General features: G+C 29.7%; 2 long non-coding RNA genes across 2 annotated transcripts; one reads left to right on the forward strand and one right to left on the reverse strand.

The window, feature by feature from the left end:
* Positions 1–10: 10 nt before the first annotated feature.
* LOC136069259 (uncharacterized) lies at positions 11–306 on the forward strand. Its single transcript, XR_010630489.1, has 2 exons — positions 11–99; positions 221–306. It is a non-coding gene; the product is annotated as an uncharacterized LOC136069259 (long non-coding RNA).
* A 14,991-nt stretch (positions 307–15,297) lies between these two features.
* LOC136069260 (uncharacterized) lies at positions 15,298–18,753 on the reverse strand. Its single transcript, XR_010630490.1, has 2 exons — positions 18,437–18,753; positions 15,298–15,794 (listed from the first exon to the last, which is right to left on the reverse strand). It is a non-coding gene; the product is annotated as an uncharacterized LOC136069260 (long non-coding RNA).
* Between the last annotated feature and the right edge of the window lie 19 nt (positions 18,754–18,772).

Genomic DNA, 18,772 nt, shown 5'->3' on the forward strand with positions numbered 1-18,772 from the left:
AATGGGTTGAATCTTCTAGTATGACACTAGTAATGCTCAAAACAGAAGGTGCAAATGTATCAATTACTATTGTTGAGGATACTGTGGCAAAAGGAGCTGGTAAGAAATCTCTTACAAGATAAACTGATCAAAATTAGACCTATATTCTTTTCCTTTCAAAAACAATACATTCTTTCAAATATTTGTTTTAATATGTTCTGAAATTAGACATATGGAGCAGTTTGTCTGGATGGAAGTCCGCCAGCTTATCACTAGGATAAGGGATTTGGTGCAGGAATTAACAATTGGTTGGTTCATTGAGGTTTATCCTTTTGTCACATCCTATTTGCCATTTCTTTACCAACTAAAGAAACAATGCCATAATAAATCCTTGAACAGATTGCCTACAGGGAAAAAAGAAAAGAAAAAGAAATGAAATGAGTATTAATACTGAAGCAATTTTTCTAATGCCAAATAGTAACAATAAATATTTCTCTTCAGCTTTTATGAAAAGAATCAGAAAAAGCTAAATATTGTAATTTTGATCACATGTTATGACATGAATGCTGAAAATTTCTTTCAAAACTAGTTCTTGAAGGCTTTAACAGTTTTAATTATTAAAATTATTAAGTTGCAAAAAAATTTTTTTTTTGAATAAACTTAATTTTCTAATATCTTGATGTTATCTGTATGTTACTTTTGTTCTGGTTCTTAGGGAGGTGGATGGTGCAACAATGTCACCCTCTGTCTTAATCATTCAAAAACTCCTTTAGGTTCATCTAAGCATATGGACAAGGCAGTTAATTTCACTGGATTCTAAGTAGAGACCCCTTAAATAACCTTATTTATCAAGGGTTGTAAATATAAATCTTTTAAACCTTGGTAAAAGGTTATTTAAGGGTCTCTTGACCCTCAAAATAAGATTAGAGCACTTGTTTTGAGGGCCACAAAGACCTTCAAAATTTCATTTTCAACGGTATGTGTTTTGAAGGTTATCAAGCGTCAATTAGACTCTTAAAATAATTTTTTTCAAAGTTTTTTAATACTTTTTTAAAGGGTTTTGACCCTTGAAAAAAGTCATATTTGTTGTAGTGCTTTCACATACTATTACGTGTGAAATAAATTTTTGTACAGATAAAAAATTGTGAACTAACTAAAAGATTTTTTTCTAAAACATTTGAAAAAGAAATACTCACATACGGAATGGGAAAAAATATATTTAAATAAGTAATTATAAGCTTATCAAATAGAAATTTTGAGGGGGCGTGGGCAAGATATATAAGACTAGTACATGTTTAAAAGTTTTGAATATAAAATTGATTGGAAACAATGCATAATGCATCACTAGAAAAATAAAATAAAAGTCTTTGTAGAAAAAATCAAGACACTCACCTACTTGTAGAATGATTTAGAAGTATCAAGAGGATTTAAAAGAAAGATTTGATCAAACATGATCTTTTATCAAGACCTCTCCTTATCACGACTATTACTTTCGCATTAACAAGTGTATGCGGACTTATATAAACATATGATTATGGTGATATTTATGTTATTCATGTCTAATTACTTTTGAAGTAGATTTTCATAGTACCAATTGATATAAATAATTTTTTGCAAAAAAATTTGAAACAAAAAGTACTTAAATGCAAAATAAAAATTAATAAAAACAATTGTAAGCTTATAAAATAAAAAGATTGAATTAAGAAATTCAAAGCCAACTGTATTTTAGCAATATAAGACTCATAGCATGCTTAACAATTGAATATAAAACTTCTTGGAAACCATGCATAACGCATCACTATAAAAAACTGAAAAACCAAAAAAAAAAAAAAAAAAAAAAAAGAAGCTTCGCATAATTAAATTTTAAAACACCCACTTGTTCGTACAACCAATTGTAAGTTTTTCTAAGATTAGTGTGAGGCAGAATTAAACAAACATAGTTTTATATCAAAATAGTTCCTATCCCAACTATGACATTCACATTAACAAATTTTTTGACACTCATATAAACATATGTAAATGATGATGTTTATGTTATTTATATCCTATTGCATGTAAAGTAGTCGTGCTTAAAATAATCATGAAGAAAATTTTTAATTATATATTCTAAAACATTTGAAAAAAATAAAAAGGTGACTTGAAAAATAAAAATAAAATTTTAATTTTGTAAAATAAAATTTTGAAAAAATAAATTAATAGCCAATTGTATTTTTGACAAGATAAAATTAAGATATGCTTTAAAATTTTCAATTTGAAACCCGTTGCAAATTGTGCATAAAGAAAAATTAGTAAATGAAACGAAGACTATTTAAAAAAAGTTTTAAATTGTCATTACTTCTAGGTACATTTGAGTTGTATATCGAAGGAAAAAATTAATCCAAATTGGATATCTCACAATATGATATACTGGCAGATAATTCTAACAACTGCGCATGCATTTAAAGGAACTTTAATTATTTTAAGTATTCTGTCTGTGTTAGTCGCTAATAACTTCTTCAAAGTTCTCTATTTCATCCTAACAATACAAGCTTACATATGTATAATGGTTTTTTTTTCATGTACTATTACATATGACTAATGTAATCATGAATTAATTCAAAGACAATATTTTTTTAAACATCTGGGAAAAAAAAATATAAGTACATAAAATAAAGTTTTTAAAATAGCAATAAAAAGGGGCAAAATTAGACTAAGATATGAGATTTGAATTCAAATATTATTGGAAATAATGCATAATGTAGCAATAAAAAAAAAATTACAAAAAAAAAATTCACAATACTCGCTTGTAGAACAATATGGGAGATTCGTTTGAGGATAAAATAAGAGAATTAAGTTTATCAAAAAGTCTACTGCCACAACCACGATTTTCACCTCAACAAGAGAACATGACACTTACGTAAGCATGTTTATGGTGAAGTTTATGTTTTTCATTTTTTCTATCTCGGGAAGTAAAATTTATTAATAACAATAGGAAAAACGCAAATTAATTTGAAAATTTTTAAATATATATATATTTTTAAAAAATTATTGTCATTCAAAATCAAATAAAAATAACTGTAAACTTATAAAATAAATGTTTGAAAAACTAATTAAAAGCCAATTGCATTTGGCAAGATAAGACTTATACGCTTGAAAACTTGAGAGATAATTTTTTGGGGAGCAATGCATGATACAATACTTGGCTTTACGGAAATATTAAAGACAATCACCTGCTTGTATAAGTATTTGGGATATTTGTCTAAGCTTGGTACAAAAGAAAATAATCAAATAAACATGAGTGATCATTTTCCAAGACATTTCCTATCCCAACTATGGCATCCACGTACGTTATGAGACAGAATGTGACTTATATAAACATATGTGAATGGTTATGTTTATTGAAGTCCCAAAATAAACCCAAGGCTCATTGATGCCCTTAAGTAAAGTCTGCAATTCACTACAGAACTTTTTCCTAATCTATGTTGGTTGAATGGAGTATATTGTACAATATACTCCATTCAACCACCATAGATTGCTTCAATCTAAATTAAGGAAGAAGTATTACTTCTACAACAATTTCTCAACAAATAATAAGTGGTAAGTTGCCATTAGTCCTAATTAGAACTTACAATTGAAATTACATTTTGACCCAACTGTTACAGCCAATAACAACTTACCACTTAAAATTTGTTATAAAAGTATTATGAATATATCATTTCTCAAATTTACATACACACATATCTAGCAATTACAAATACTTACCTTATTTTCGTCTTTGCTTCCACGTCAGAAGAATGCCTCATGCTCTACCTTATATTGACAATTTGATATACATAAATGCTCAACAATACACAAATTTTTTTATTGGAATATTCACGTGTAAGTATTGTAATTAATTAAATAGTAAAGTTTCACATTAAATATTAACGATAAGAATGAATGGTTTATATAATATAGTTGAACTCATATCAATTGAGTTCAAACTTGCTCCATCAAAACAACAAAGCCTAATATAGATTTTTGTCCTTTTCCTTCATCCAGCCTCACCTCATTTAGGGATGACAATTTTTCCCCGCCCCGCTTAACCCGCCCCTCCCCGATTTGCCCAGCGTAGGTTTTCCCCACCCCGCAAAGGTGGCGGGGCGGGGATAGATTTAGACTTTTTAGACCCACCCCAGCCCGCCCCGCCCCTTCCTGTCCCTACCCCGCTCTGCGTTGCTAAAGGTTATAATTGTAATTTTCTCCAATCCTAAAACCCTACTATTTAAACAAACATATTAATATTAGCTTATTTTATTCTATCCAATGTGGTTCTCTGCTTTTATTTTGTCATGTGTTATACTATGAGATAAATATATATATATATATATATATATATGATTGTCTTGTTAAACACTTGGATATATTATTCAATTTTTTCTAAAAATCGATTGATTTGATGGGATAAATTTAGTTGTAATTTCAAGTATATTTTATTAATGAAATAAGTTTCATTAAAAAAATTGTACTAGTTGTAGGGCAAATTAACAAAAAATAGAGTTTTATGAGGTGAGGCGAGACTTCGCAGGGCCCCAAGGGGCGGAGATGGGGTAAGAAAATTTTTCCTGTCATGCGAGGCGGGGATGGGGCAAGACAAAATCTTGTGAGGTGGGGGCAAAGACCCCATCCTTCAGGTCTGCCCTGCCCCATTGCCATCCCTAACCCCATTACCTCTCTTCTATGCTGAAAGTTGAACCGCTCACCTTTTTGACCTTTTCCTTCTTCATTTTTTTATTTTTTTGACTTTTTATTTTTCTTTATTTTCCATTTCTTCTTTTCTGATCCTTCAAATGCCTCAAGGCTAAATAGCTCCAAGCTCAACTTTTCTCCTTCCAACGTTACATTACTAGGCCTAGTTAGAGTTGGGTGCTCACTCATTAGTTTCTCTTATTGATTCCTTGAGTTAGCTGATGTGGCTTAACCACCAAAATCAAATCAAATTTTCATTGGTAGCCTTTACGTCTAAAACATTCCTCATTCTCCTCCCTATAGTACACATTCTCCTTGGACTACTTTATTAGGATCTCTTTGACTAACCTTTAGTTGATTTTCTTGTTAATTGTTTGCCCACCAACCTTTTTGGCTTGTTCATAAGCTATTTGACTATGCTAGTATTCCTTCAACGCATCTTTATCCCCTCAGTCTAAGCCACTAGCTACAATTGGTCCTTAGGAATGTTGCCCTCACGTTTGGTCTCAATGAAATTGGCCCCTAGAGCTTCCATTAGTTAATTATCAAACCCCAATTAATTTTAACCAATTATCCAAGTTAATTAATTATGTTAATTATGCAAATAATCAAAGTTCAACCAACATAAAGGACAAAATTGGGAAATGCCCCGTTTGAGCAAAAAAAGCAGCATTATGCAATTTTTTCCAAACTAAATAGGGAAATGCCCTTCTTTTGTAACTCGATTTTCTCAAAATCGAGTTATAAAAAAAATAAATTGGAGCCCTATAGCGGCGTTTTTAAGGACCTATAGTGACATTTTCAGGACTTATAGTGACGTTTTGTAATTCGACTTTCATAAAATCGAGTTATAGGCAATTTTTTTAATTTTTTTTACCTATAACTCGATTTCATATAAATCGAGTTAAAAAATGCCACTATAGGTCCTAAAAACATCACTATAGGCTCCTAAAAAACGCTGCTATAGGGCCTAAATCGATTTTGAGAAACTCGATTTTTAAAAAGAGGGACATTTCCCTATTTAGTTTGGAAAAGAAGGCATAATGCTGCTTTTTTTGCTCAAACGGGGCATTTTCCAATTTGTCCCCAACATAAATAGTAATAATCTCACTGACCAAAGGATAAAAAGAGGTAAAAAAAATATTTATTTTTTGGATACGTAAAGTGGTTCAAAAAATTGTACATGAAGCAAAGCTAGAATCAGGTACAATACGCATTTGAACCGAAGCTACAACTTTAAAAAGTTTTGTAGTGAGAACAGTTTGTATTGTGAAGAAGAAGCGAAGAGCTACCACAAAAAAGATTGTTATTTGCGACGAAACATCTTTGACAACTACAAAAAGCTGTCAAAAAAACTAGCTTTTTTTACGGCAAGTCTCTTTCGTCAACAATTACTCATCAAATATTAAAACATTTGTGACGGCAAAATGAGTTTGTTGAAAATGACTATTATTTTTGTTGAAAATATGATTTGTTTTGGAGGGAAATTTTCCTGCCTTACTTTTTTCGATGGCATAAAAATGTTCATCACTAATAAAGTATTATTTACAACAACCAAATAAAAACCATCGGAACTAGTAACACCTGTGACGGCTTTTGTGCGTCGAAAATACAAAACATAATTTTGTTATGGTGTTATTATTTGCGACAAAAATTCTTCCACCATAAATAAAAATAGGGCATTATTTACAACGACCGAAGAAAAACCGTCGGAACTATTAACATTTGTGACAGCTTTTGTGTGTCGTAAATACAAAATATATATTTTTATGGTGCTATAATTTGCAACAAATATTCTTCCATCGTAAATATAAAAGAGGGTATTAGTGACAACCATGAAGCCATCGAAAAAGGGAAAATATTTGGAGGGAAAATTTCCTCCTTACTTTTCACAATATTTATGACGATATTTATCCATTGCAATTATTTTATTTTATTTTTTGTAATTGAGTTTGTATTTGCGACGAACAATAAATCAAAAATACAAAACATAATTTTTTTATGGTGTTATTATTTGTGACAAACATTCTTCCACCGTAAATATAAAATAGGGTTTTATTTATGACGACCGAAGAAAAACCGTTGGAACTATTAACACTTGTGATGGCTTTTGTGCATCGAAAATACAAAATATATATTTTTTATGGTGCTATTATTTGCGACAAACATTCTTTCATCGTAAATATAAAAGAGGGTATTAGTGATAGCCATGAAGCCATCGAAGCCATCAAAAATGGGAAAATATTCTGGAGGGAAATTCCCTCCTTACTTTTCACAATATTTGTAACGACATTTATCCATCGCAATTAAATTTGTTTTTGTTTTTTTCTAATTGAGTTTGTATTTGCGACAAACATGCTGACCGTCATAAATAGTTATTTTTCTTTAAAAGAAAGAATGTATTAATAATAGAATTGGATCCCTCCCAATAAATAATATTTGCGATAGGCCTAAGCCGTCGACAATGATAATTTTTTTAATGGGGGAATTCATGCCCTTATTTTTGTGTTTGACGATTGTTTTCCATCATTATATATTGCATTGTTATTTGCGATGGACATTTTGGTCATCATTAATAGTTAAAATTTTCTTAAGAAAAGAAGGTATTAGCAACGGTGAGGTAAATCTGTCACAATAAAGGTGATTTCCAACATACATATGGCCATAAAAATTTTTATTTTCTTTGAGTGGTAAATTTTCCTCAATTTTGTCTTAAAAATCTAGATTCTTTTCTTAATTTTAAAAATTGCAAAAAAAAAAAAAAATCTTTCAAGACCCCCCCCCCAAGTACTTAAGGGAAATATTGGTCATTTATTTTGAAACTTTTAAGGGCACTTTCATCACTTTAGAAGTTTATGGGTATTTTGGTTATTTCCTAACTTTAATAGGGTATTTTAGCCATTTTGGATAGTCAGGTTGTGTCAACGGGGTTAATCAAAGTTTCCTAGTGGGTGGGTACAACAACACATGTCCACCATGCAACCAACTGGAGATCCAAAATCTGACTGTTGGATTAGTAGAATGTGGTAAAATATTTGTGTTTGTAAATTACATTGACAATCAGGCGATCAAATTGTGAGAACAGAGCAGTCAAATCTTACGAAACTTTGTCAAAGTCTATTAAACTTGGTCAATCTTTGGTCAAACTTCAAAGTTGGTTCCAGGACCACTAGATTTGATCAAATTAGGTAGATCAGAAGGTTTTAAGTGGGTTTTGGGTATTGGTCAGTGTTTTAAGGTTTTTTGGGTTTTTATACTTTTTATCAATTTCAAGTTTAAAAATGGCAAAGTCAAAGGTCATATGCAAATCCATTTGGGTCATTTTGCAGGTTTTTGGTTGAATTTTTTAGGTCATTTTCTTGATTCTTAGTAATATTTATATAGTTTATGACTTTCTTGGAAGAGTATTGTATATTTTTATTGATTGAAGTTTCATGATAGGTGGATACAATGACATGCATCCATCTTGTGTCAAGGTTAGATTAAAAATTTACCATTATACTGAAAGAGTGGGATAAAATATTGGTTTTGATGGATTTTGAGCTCAATCAAACGATTGGATTAGGAGAGCATGACCAATCAAAATTTTTTGGTGTCTTGGTACAACAACACATATCCATAATGCTCTAGACTTAAATCCAAAATCCGACCGGTGGATTGGAAGAATTTGGAGAGATATTGGTGTTGGCAAAGTATGACAACAATTAGACGGTTAGATTGTGAGAAATGAGTAGTCAAAGTTTGCAAAATTTGGTAAATATTTGGTCAAACATGGTCAACCATCGAAGTTGAGTTTATGACCACTCGATAGGATCAAATTAGGTTGAATAGGGAGGTTTTGAGTGGGTTTTGAGAATTGGTTTGTATTTTAGGGTTTTTTTACTATCATGCTTTTTTATGAAATTTTCTTTATCAAAGTTTAACAATGAATAGTACATACAATAATGAAAGTTTTAGAATAATAATACAAAATTTATCAAGCATCAAAATACTTGCAATGACAATTCTCTCCACAACCCATTGAAAAACTTTAAAAAAATGTCATACTAAATATTTTAAAATACTCTTTAATTAAAAATTGAAATCAATGAATTTTAATTATGAAATAAGATAATTTTGGAAATTTGCAAGCAGATTAGTACACAACATTCTTAATATTAAATTAACAAAATTTGGTTAATGGAATGTCAAGTGGAAAATATTTTTTCCCTTCAAATGGAGTGGTTTTGCCAAATAAAATACACAAAGTTTATTTTTATTTATTTTTAAATATTGAGGTTATATTTCTGTAAAATAAATCCACCTAAAAAATATTGAGGTTATATTTCCCTGACTTTTTTAAAAGAACACTGGCTAAAAAAAATTGCAAGAAGTGAGATTTCATAGTGTTTCTATCTTTTAATAATAATAATTACAAATAAAAGTGATATTTCAAAGTGACAAAAAAATAAAAAAAAGTGACATGGTTGTCATAAAAAAATACATAATTTTAATAAATAAAACAAAATAAAAAGAAGTCACATTGCTGTAAAAACCTAGCCCCACATATATTATTGTCGTTTAAAAATAAAAAATAAAAACACAACATAATATCATTAACTTTAAAAAAAAAAATAATAATAAAAATAAAAAATAAAAACCCCTACCTCCTAGTTCCCTCCCTCTCCCTCTCACCAAAAAACAAGCGCGCCCCCTTTTTCATTTTTCAATCCCACGCCTCCCTTTTTGCTCACTAAAAACTAACACTATAATTCACTCACTAAGAAAAGAAACAAGAAGAAAAAGCTCCCACCTCTATAGCCCAAGTTAGTTTTCTTAAATCCTTATATTTTGATTTATTTTGTTAATGTAGTGGATTAGTAAATGGATTTGTTGGTTGATTTATTTTATCTAAATTTTGGGTTTGGTTTAGATACATCTCTTTCATAATATACAATCTCGCATTGTAGGCAAATTTCTTGACAATTTGGTACTAAATCATAGTGTAATGTTTGTGTGTATTGGTGGTCCAACCAATCTGTTGATTAGTCTTAATTATATGCAAGCACCTATTACACATATAATTTTTTTCCTGTATAACCAACATTAATTTTTTTTTTCTATTTTATTGAGGTTGTTAAAATAAGTGATAAATTTGCTCATTATAGTTTTCAATTAATTGCTATTTTTGGTGCATATATAATTTTATGTGACTTGTTGTGGTGATGAATATATTGTTATAAGAGTGATGGGGATGTACTATTAATGTGGTTATTGGTGGCAGATGTATTCTTGAAAGTTCTCATTCACAGGAGAACTGCAAGGTTCTTGACAGGAGAACTGCAAGGTTCTTGACAATAGTAAGGATTTATGATTGATGCAATGTTTGTGTCGGTAGTATGGATTTATTTTTAATGTTTTGTCATTTATCATGGTAGTTGTGGTAATGTTTTTAAATGAATATATTTTAGTTAATTCTTTATTATTTACTGTAAATATAAAAATTTGTGTAGTTATAATTTTTGTATATTTATTCAATTCAATCTAAAATATTGCAGACTAATGTTAGGGAGGAGATTGTAGTGTGAACAGTTACACAAGATAACTTTGAGGAGGAAGGTGACTCTCAAGTAGAGGAAACTAGCTCGAATGATGACTGATCTTCCAATACTTATGCTTTCAAGTTTAGTGAAGGATATAATATAGTTTTCATATATTATTGAAAGAGAACTCACAGTTTGTTCTAACTGCTCCACCCTCTGGTTCATCCCTAAGCTCTGATACCACTTTGGTATGTATAAGACAATATCCTTACCTATGATGGTTTTTTGGTGATAACAATAGGGAAAATAAAGATAAGAATTGGATTTAACTGAGGAAACCCTTGCCTCTTGAGACTTAGCTCGAAATTAATTATTTGATGATTTATTTATTATTGTCTTACTACTTAAATACAACAATTGATAACAATAAAAACGAAATACAAGGACTTCTTCCTAATATGAAGGGACCCACTCATAATTGAAAAACAATCCAAACTAACCAACAATCCTAACGTTACAATAGAGACCTTCCAAAGATAATAACAAACACCTAAAATGGAGGACACTAATAACAATCACTTAAAACAAAGGACTTCAAACCACATCCAAGTAGTTAATATCATGGTGGTTGTGGTTCTAAAGAATCTAAGCCTTGTCAATTTAAATGTAATCATTCAAACAGCAACAGTTCACCCAAAACCATCAAAACTTTTATTTTAATGAATAAATTCAACCATTACAAATATTATATTCAATAAAAAAAATACATTTCCAAGGCTTTATGCCTAGCACGAAATATGTATAATTGATATATAATTCATTTAATTGAGGCAGAAATTTTTAATCCTTCTCGCCAAATTTTGTGTATTCCTTTGTATTCTAATTCGAAGAAACTTCTTGGTTCTTGCCTGTGATCAATCATCACTTTTCATATGGAGTGAATTGATCTTCATTATAAAATGTGTCTTTTAACGAAAAGTACCCTAAAGAAACAGTAAATAGACACTCTCAAATAGTTGTTCTCACGAAGATAAAACGTGTGTGTGTCTATAGTCATTCTCAGATTTTGAAGTTTTTTTTTTAAGTTCCTTTATTAATTTATTTTAAGGGGCAGATTGAAAGTCATTTGACTCTTGTTATGGATAATTTTGTAAAATCAATGAAAATGGGATTAGTTTTCAAATTTTTTTTTTGTTAGATTGTGTTGAAAAAAATATTATATGGTGGAAAGTAATAAATAAGAAGAGAGGGAGAAAGAGAGAGAGAATGCTAGTATTAATTAAGTAATAAAATGGAAAACAATAGCATTTAATGGTGTTTTTTAACCGTTAGATCTCTCAGAAATCTATGATGTAAAAAATGTGTAAGTTTATAAGAGTTACGCCAGATATAACTTAAATCTATATATATATATATATGGGAAATGTTAACGAGTGCCCTTAGGGCACTGGTTAATAATCTATTTAAGGAAAGTTTTTATTGAAAATGAAAAAAAAAATTAATATTTTGACAATTTTTTTCATTTCCCATAAAAGTGGTATAAAAATTTTTCTAAAATGGATTATTAATGAGGGAAATGTTAACGAGTGCCCTTAAGGCACTGGTTAATAATCTATTTAAAAAAAGTTTATATATATATGTGTGTGTGTGTGTGTAGAGATGGATTCAAGTTACACTTGGTTTAATTCTTTAGAGTTACACTTTTTTAAACCATTGAATTTAAGTAGATCCAATAATTAAAAAAACTCATTATTACAAATATTCTTATTGAGATCTCATTAATTACCCTAATTTATTACATTCTAAACCTATCTCTAAACCCAAAAACGTTTGATGTCTGATTCCCTCACAAACATCTCTCCCTCTCTTTCTCTGTCTCCTCCACCGTTGCTCCACCTCCATTGTTCCACCTCTACAGGTTGCCAGCAGAAGGAAAAAAAAAAAAAAAAAACTAATGATAGGTTGCCAGTAGAAGCAAAAATAATTTGTTACAGTACTCCTTAATTGAATTTAGTTCAAGAGCAACAGGCGCAGAGAGGCATGCGCATGACATTGCAGATTTGGATTTGGTATATAGAAATTTATGCTGCATATAAGAATTCTATAAATGAAGGGGCTTGATGTTGCTATAAATACATGACAAACATTTTTTTAATATAGGGCTCTGATCAATAATAAAATGTTTATTATATGATGATTTTGTAATCAATTCCATTTTTCAGTAATGGAGCTTTCTTCTAACACTTTCAAAATTCAAACAACCATGATAGCGTTAACAAAGCAAAATGCATGGGCCCATGAACTCTCTGTCATTACCAGTTAGGAGCTAAAGGGATTTTTTATGCAAAATCTTTATCTTTTTTTACTTGTAATTCTTCATATTGTCGTCGTCGACGATTCCATCAGTAATTTTTTTTTTTTTTTTAATGTCTTGGATTTGGATGGTTACCACAGACTGCTTCTTTCCGTTAGTGTTCAGCGTTTTTTTTTTTTTCCTGCCGACAAACTATGGAAGTGGAGCAATTGTAGAGGAGACAGAGAGAGAGAGAGAGAGAAGTATTTAATAGGCGTGTGTCAGTGCAGAAAGAAAAAAGTCAAATTATTTTGCAACCGGACCAAAATGCCCTTAAACCCGAAATTGAAAAAGCGTGTTTTTTATCTCTAAATTACCCTCAGCTTTATTATAAACTCTCAAATTTATCCCTACCCTATAAACACAAAATACACACAGAAAAAGCATATGGAGAAAATTATAGCAACATTTGGGTAGGTACAAGGACCTCCATCGAACCATCACTGATCTCACTCTAACATCAAATATAAATTTTCTAACACCGTTGGGTCAAGATGACGAGTCCTCTGATGCATCCAGGTAACTTCAATTCCAATTTGGTTTTGGGAATACAGAGTGAGAGAGGAGTTGGTCTTGAGTGAAGTTGAGAAAAAATAACTCTTAATGCTTTTCAATTGGCAGGTAAGAGGATGGATGAGATGTTTGAGAGAATGGGTTCTTTGAAGATGTGTGTGCGTGAAGGAAAATGAAGAAATGCAGAAGAAAGATAAAAAAAAGGTGTGGAAGAAAGCAGGTAAAGGAGAAGAAGAAAGTGGATATTTGTGATGAAATGGGTGGATGAGATAAAAAGAGAAAAAAAATTAAAAAAAGAAAAGAAAACAAAGGAGTCATACACTCATACGTGGGTGGGTGTTAGGTAAGGGTATTAAAAAACCTTTTATTTAATAAAAAATGTAATTTAATATAATGATGGGACTATGATAGATACATATTCATTTCATGGTATTACTAATGCTAAGATATAATTAAATACAACAAATGCTACATTCATAATATTTTTACAATAAATTATAGGTGATTAGTTGCTATTGATTCAAATTTAAATTTAACATTAAGACTACTTTTTTTTCCTAACAATAACAACTAGTAATAACTTGTCACTTAAAATTTGTTGTAAAAATATTGTGAAAATATTATAGATATATCATTTCTCATTAAATATAAAAGGCTTCATATTAAAAAAAAAATTATGAAAGAAACTATAATCCCTTATATCATATTATATATAATAAAAGTTACGCTTAAACACAACACGATGGTTTTGTCAAGTGACTTCATCAAATTATAAATTTTTTAAAAATTTTTAGATTTTAAGAAAAAATATATATAATTTTTCTTCTTCTATAATTTCTAAATGGATAAAAATCTTAAATAACTAAATAAAAGTTGTTTCACATTTTACAAATCTTAATTTGATTATAATTGAATTACACTTGCTATGCTTAATATGTATCAGTGCAGTTTCCTTTAAAGATTATGTATTTAAATTGAAGTAAAATTATATTAACCTAAGACTTTTTGTTTAAAGTTGCAACGTACCAAAAATTTGCATCTATGGGTTGAGTTTTGAGATGTTTGTTTCCCAAAAAAACAATGCATATGGTCTCAATTTTCAATTAATGCTTCTAAAAAAAATTGTAATTAATGCGATGACAGATCCTAATGTGGTGATATGGGGTACTGCAACGGGGTGGCAATTCATGTTCGCGGGTCAGGTTCGTGTCATGTTGAACCATGAGTATTCGGCTATATAGGTTGACTCGAATCTAACCTGTTTAGTTAACGTGTTAGGAATTCTTAACCCGAACACAACTTATTTATTAAAGAGGTCAACCCGATCCGACACGTTTAATTCGTTTAATTAACAAGTTATGGAAAGGTCAATACAAATGACCCATTTAATAATGACCCATTTAATAATCTATTTGATTAATAGGTCATACCCAACATATATAATTTTTATCAATTCTCATATATCTAAAATTAAAATACAATTACCATAAAAAAAAATTAAAATTCAATTATAACTACAAATATAGTAATAAACATATAAAAACAAACCATTAATGAATCAATAATATCAAAATAAATAATAACTTTACAAGCTAAATAGTCAAACGGGTCAGACAGGTTCGCATGTTTATTAAACGGGTTAGCCGTGTCAACCCAAATATGACCTAAACCCATTAACATCAACCCATGATCTATTTATAAACAAGTTAATCGTGTCGGATTCGCGAGTCATGTCAGATTTTGCGACCACTAGTATTGCTTAGTGTTTATATGCTCAGGTGTAATAGGTTCCGTAACAATCAAATATACTTTACATCTATGTATTATAAAAAAAAAAAAAAAAAATGAAATTCAAAATGAAATCCTAAATTTCTTTTTTGAACCTGAAGGGAATAAATCCTAAATTTTAAGAATTTTCTTTGTGAATTTAAAATAAAATTTGTTATTTGACATTTATGACCCTATTTCTAAATGAAGTTACCTTTCATTAATAAGGATTATTTTGAACCACGTAAAAATCCAGTTGAAAGAAATGAATCCTTTAAGTGTAGTGTATTATAATCCAAATTCTTCATCTGATCCAATCCTTATTTTTACATGTAGTGAATTTAAAAAGAGATTAAATTTAGTTAGTTTTCATCTTTGAGAAGTAAATTTAGTTGGTTGGTGCTGCGCCATACAACTACAACCTACAATTATATCTATTTAAATATTATCAACAAGTAACATTAAAATGGCAATGGCTGGTAATTTATAGGTAAACTTTTACATTTATATTACAATCTAGATACTTAGGCCCTGCTTAGTTTACCCCTAACTCAAAACTCAATTCTCAAATCTCATTTCTCATCTCTCAAACTCAGTTTTCATATCTCATATCTTTATCACTACTTTTTCTTTATCTCTACCTTATTTTTGTTTGGTTTCAAATCTAGGTGAGTTAACTCAAAATTTTGACAAAGTGGTGGAGCCCATATACTGTACAGATCAGAACGGTAACATATCTCTCTCCTCCATCTCTTTCAATTTTTTTTCCTTTCCTCTTTCACGAAGCCTGAAACATTGAAACTTATCAACTCCCATTTTCGGCCTCTACCACCTCTAACAACCCACAAACCCACCAATTGCAATTCTCAAATATCCAACCCACCGCCATTGCATCCACCATAGTACAAATCACCAAAAATCAAACCCATCCACCATAGTAGATCCACCAACACCTTCAACATCACAGCAAATTCTTTTACATATATATATATATATATATAATGAAAATAAAAATAAAAACAAACACCAGAAAAAATTACCTCACAAAATCCACAACTTCAAGCCCAAAAAGCACTGAGATAAAAAGAGGAAAAAAAATTTAAAAAAAAAAAAAGAAAACAATGGGGTCATACACTCATACGTGGGTGGGTGTTAGATAAGGGTATAAAAAAACCTTTTATTTAATAAAAAAATGTAATTTAATATAATAATCGGTGGGACTATGATAGATACATATACATTTCATGGTGTTACTAATGCTAAGATATAATTAAGTACAAGAGTTGCTACATTTATAATATTTTTATAATATTTTCACAATAAATTATAGGTGGTTAGTTATTATTGGTTTAAATTTGAATCTACCACTAAAATTATTTTTTTTTCTTAACAATAACAACTAGTAACAACTTGTTACTTAAAATTTGTTGTAAAAATATTATGAAAATATTATAGATATATCATTTCTCATTAAATATAAAAGGCTTGATATTAAAAGAAAAATTATGAAAAAAACTATAATCCCTTATATCATATTATATATAATAAAAATTACGCTTAAACACGACACAATAGTTCTATCAAGTGATTTCATCAAATTGTAAATTTTTTTTAAATTTTTAGATTTTAAGAAAAAATATATATAATATTCTTCTATAATTTCTAAATGGATAAAAATCTTAAAGAACTAAATAAAAGTTGTTTCACATTTTACAAATCTTAATTTGATTATAATTGAATTACACTGGCGGTGCTTAATATGTATCAGTTCAGTTTCCTTTAAGGATTATGTATTTAAATTGAAGTAAAATTATATTAACCTAAGACTTTTTGTTTAAAGTTGCAACATACCAAACATTTGCATCTATGGATTGATTGAGCTTTGAGATGTTTGTTTCCCAAAAAAAACAATGCATATGGTCTCAATTTTCAATTAATGCTTCTAAAAAAAATTGTAATTAATGCAATGACAAATCCTAATGTGGTGATATGGGGTACTGCAACGGGGTGGCAATTTATGTTTGCGGGTCTGGTTCGTATCGTGTTGAGCCATGAGTATTCAGCTATATAGGTTGACTCGAATCCGACCTGTTTAGTAAACGTGTCAGGAATTCTTAACCCGTACACAACCTATTTATTAAACAGGTCAATCCGATCCGACACGTTTAATTCGTTTAATTAACAAGTCATGTAAAGGTCAATACAAATGACCCATTTAATAATCTATTTGATTAATAGGTCATACCTAACATATATAATTTTTATCAATTCTCATATATTTAAAATTAAAATAAAATTATCATAAAAAAAAATTAAAATTCAATTATAACTACAAATATAGTAATAAACATATAAAAACAAACCATTAATAAAGCAATAATATCAAAATAAATAATAACTTTACAAGCTAAACGAGTCAAACGAGTCAGACAGGTTCGCATGTTTATTAAACGGGTTAGTCATGTCAACCCAAATATGACCTAAACTCATTAACATCAACCCATGATCTATTTATAAACAGGTTAATCATGTCGAGTTCGCGAGTCATGTCAGATTTTGCCACCACTAATATTGCTTAGTGCTTATATGCTCTAGTGTAATAGGTTCCATAACAATCAAATATACTTTACATCTATGTATTATAAAAAAAAAAAAATGAAATTCAAAATGAAATCCTAAATTTCTTTTTTGAACTAGAAGAGAATAAATCCTAAATTTTAAGAATTTTCCTTGTGAATTCATAATTAAATTTGTTATTTGATATTTATGACCCTATTTCTAAATGAAGTTACCCTTCATTAATAAAAAATATTTTAAACCACGTAAAAATCCAGTTGAAAGAAAAAAATCCTTTAAGTATAGTTTATTATAATTCAAATTCTTCATTTGATCCATCTAATCCTTATTTTTACATGTAGTGAATTCAAAAAGACATTAAATTTAGTTAGTTTTCACCTTTGAGAAGTAAATTTAATTGGTTGGTGCTGCACCATACAACTACAACCTCCAATTATATCTATCTAAATATTATCAACAAAGCCTAATTAAAATAATAGATAACATTAAAATGACAATAACTAGTAATTTATAGGTAAACTTTTACATTTATATTACAGCCTAAATACTTAGGCCCTATTTAGTTTACTCCTAACTCAAAACTCAATTCTCAAATCTCATTTCTCATCGCTCAAAGACAGTTTTCATATCTCATATCTCTATCTCTACTTTTTCCTTAACTCTATCTTTATTTTTGTTTGGTTTCAAGTCTGGGTGAGTTTAACTCAAAATTTTGACAAAGTGGTGAGCCCATATACTGTACAGATCAGAACGGTAACATGTCTCTCTCCTCCATCTCTTTCATTTTTTTTTCCTTTCCTCTTTCACGAAGCCTGAAACATTGAAACTTATCAACTCCCATTTTCGGCCTCTACCACCTCTAACAACCCACAAACCCACCAATTGCAATTCTCAAATATCCAACCCACCGCCATTGCATCCACCATAGTAGATCCACCAACACCTTCAACATCTCAGCAAATTCTTTTACATATATATAATGAAAATAAAAATAAAAACAAACACCAGACAAAATTACCTCACCAAATCCACAACTTCAAGCCCAAAAAGCACACCTTAACCCGATTAAAACGCAAATCACATCTGAAATCGAAGCCCTCTTCCATCTCTGCCATCATCGCTTGAAGAAAAAGAAAGAATGAAGAAGAATAATGAGAACCCAGCCGTGAAAAAAAAAAAAAAAAAAGAGAACCCAGCCGTGAACCCAGAGTGAAGAAGAAAGAAAGAAAAGAAAAAGAAAAAAGAGAAGAAGATGAAAAACCCAGCCGTGAAAAAAAGAAAAAGAACAAAGGAAGATAAGAAAAAGAGAGGCAGCTGAAAGAACCCAGCCGTGAAAAAAAAAAAAAAAAAAAAA

This window comes from Quercus suber, unplaced genomic scaffold (assembly GCF_002906115.3).
Source record: "Quercus suber isolate HL8 unplaced genomic scaffold, Cork oak 2.0 scaffold_159, whole genome shotgun sequence".
Classification (NCBI taxonomy): Eukaryota; Viridiplantae; Streptophyta; class Magnoliopsida; order Fagales; family Fagaceae; genus Quercus; species Quercus suber.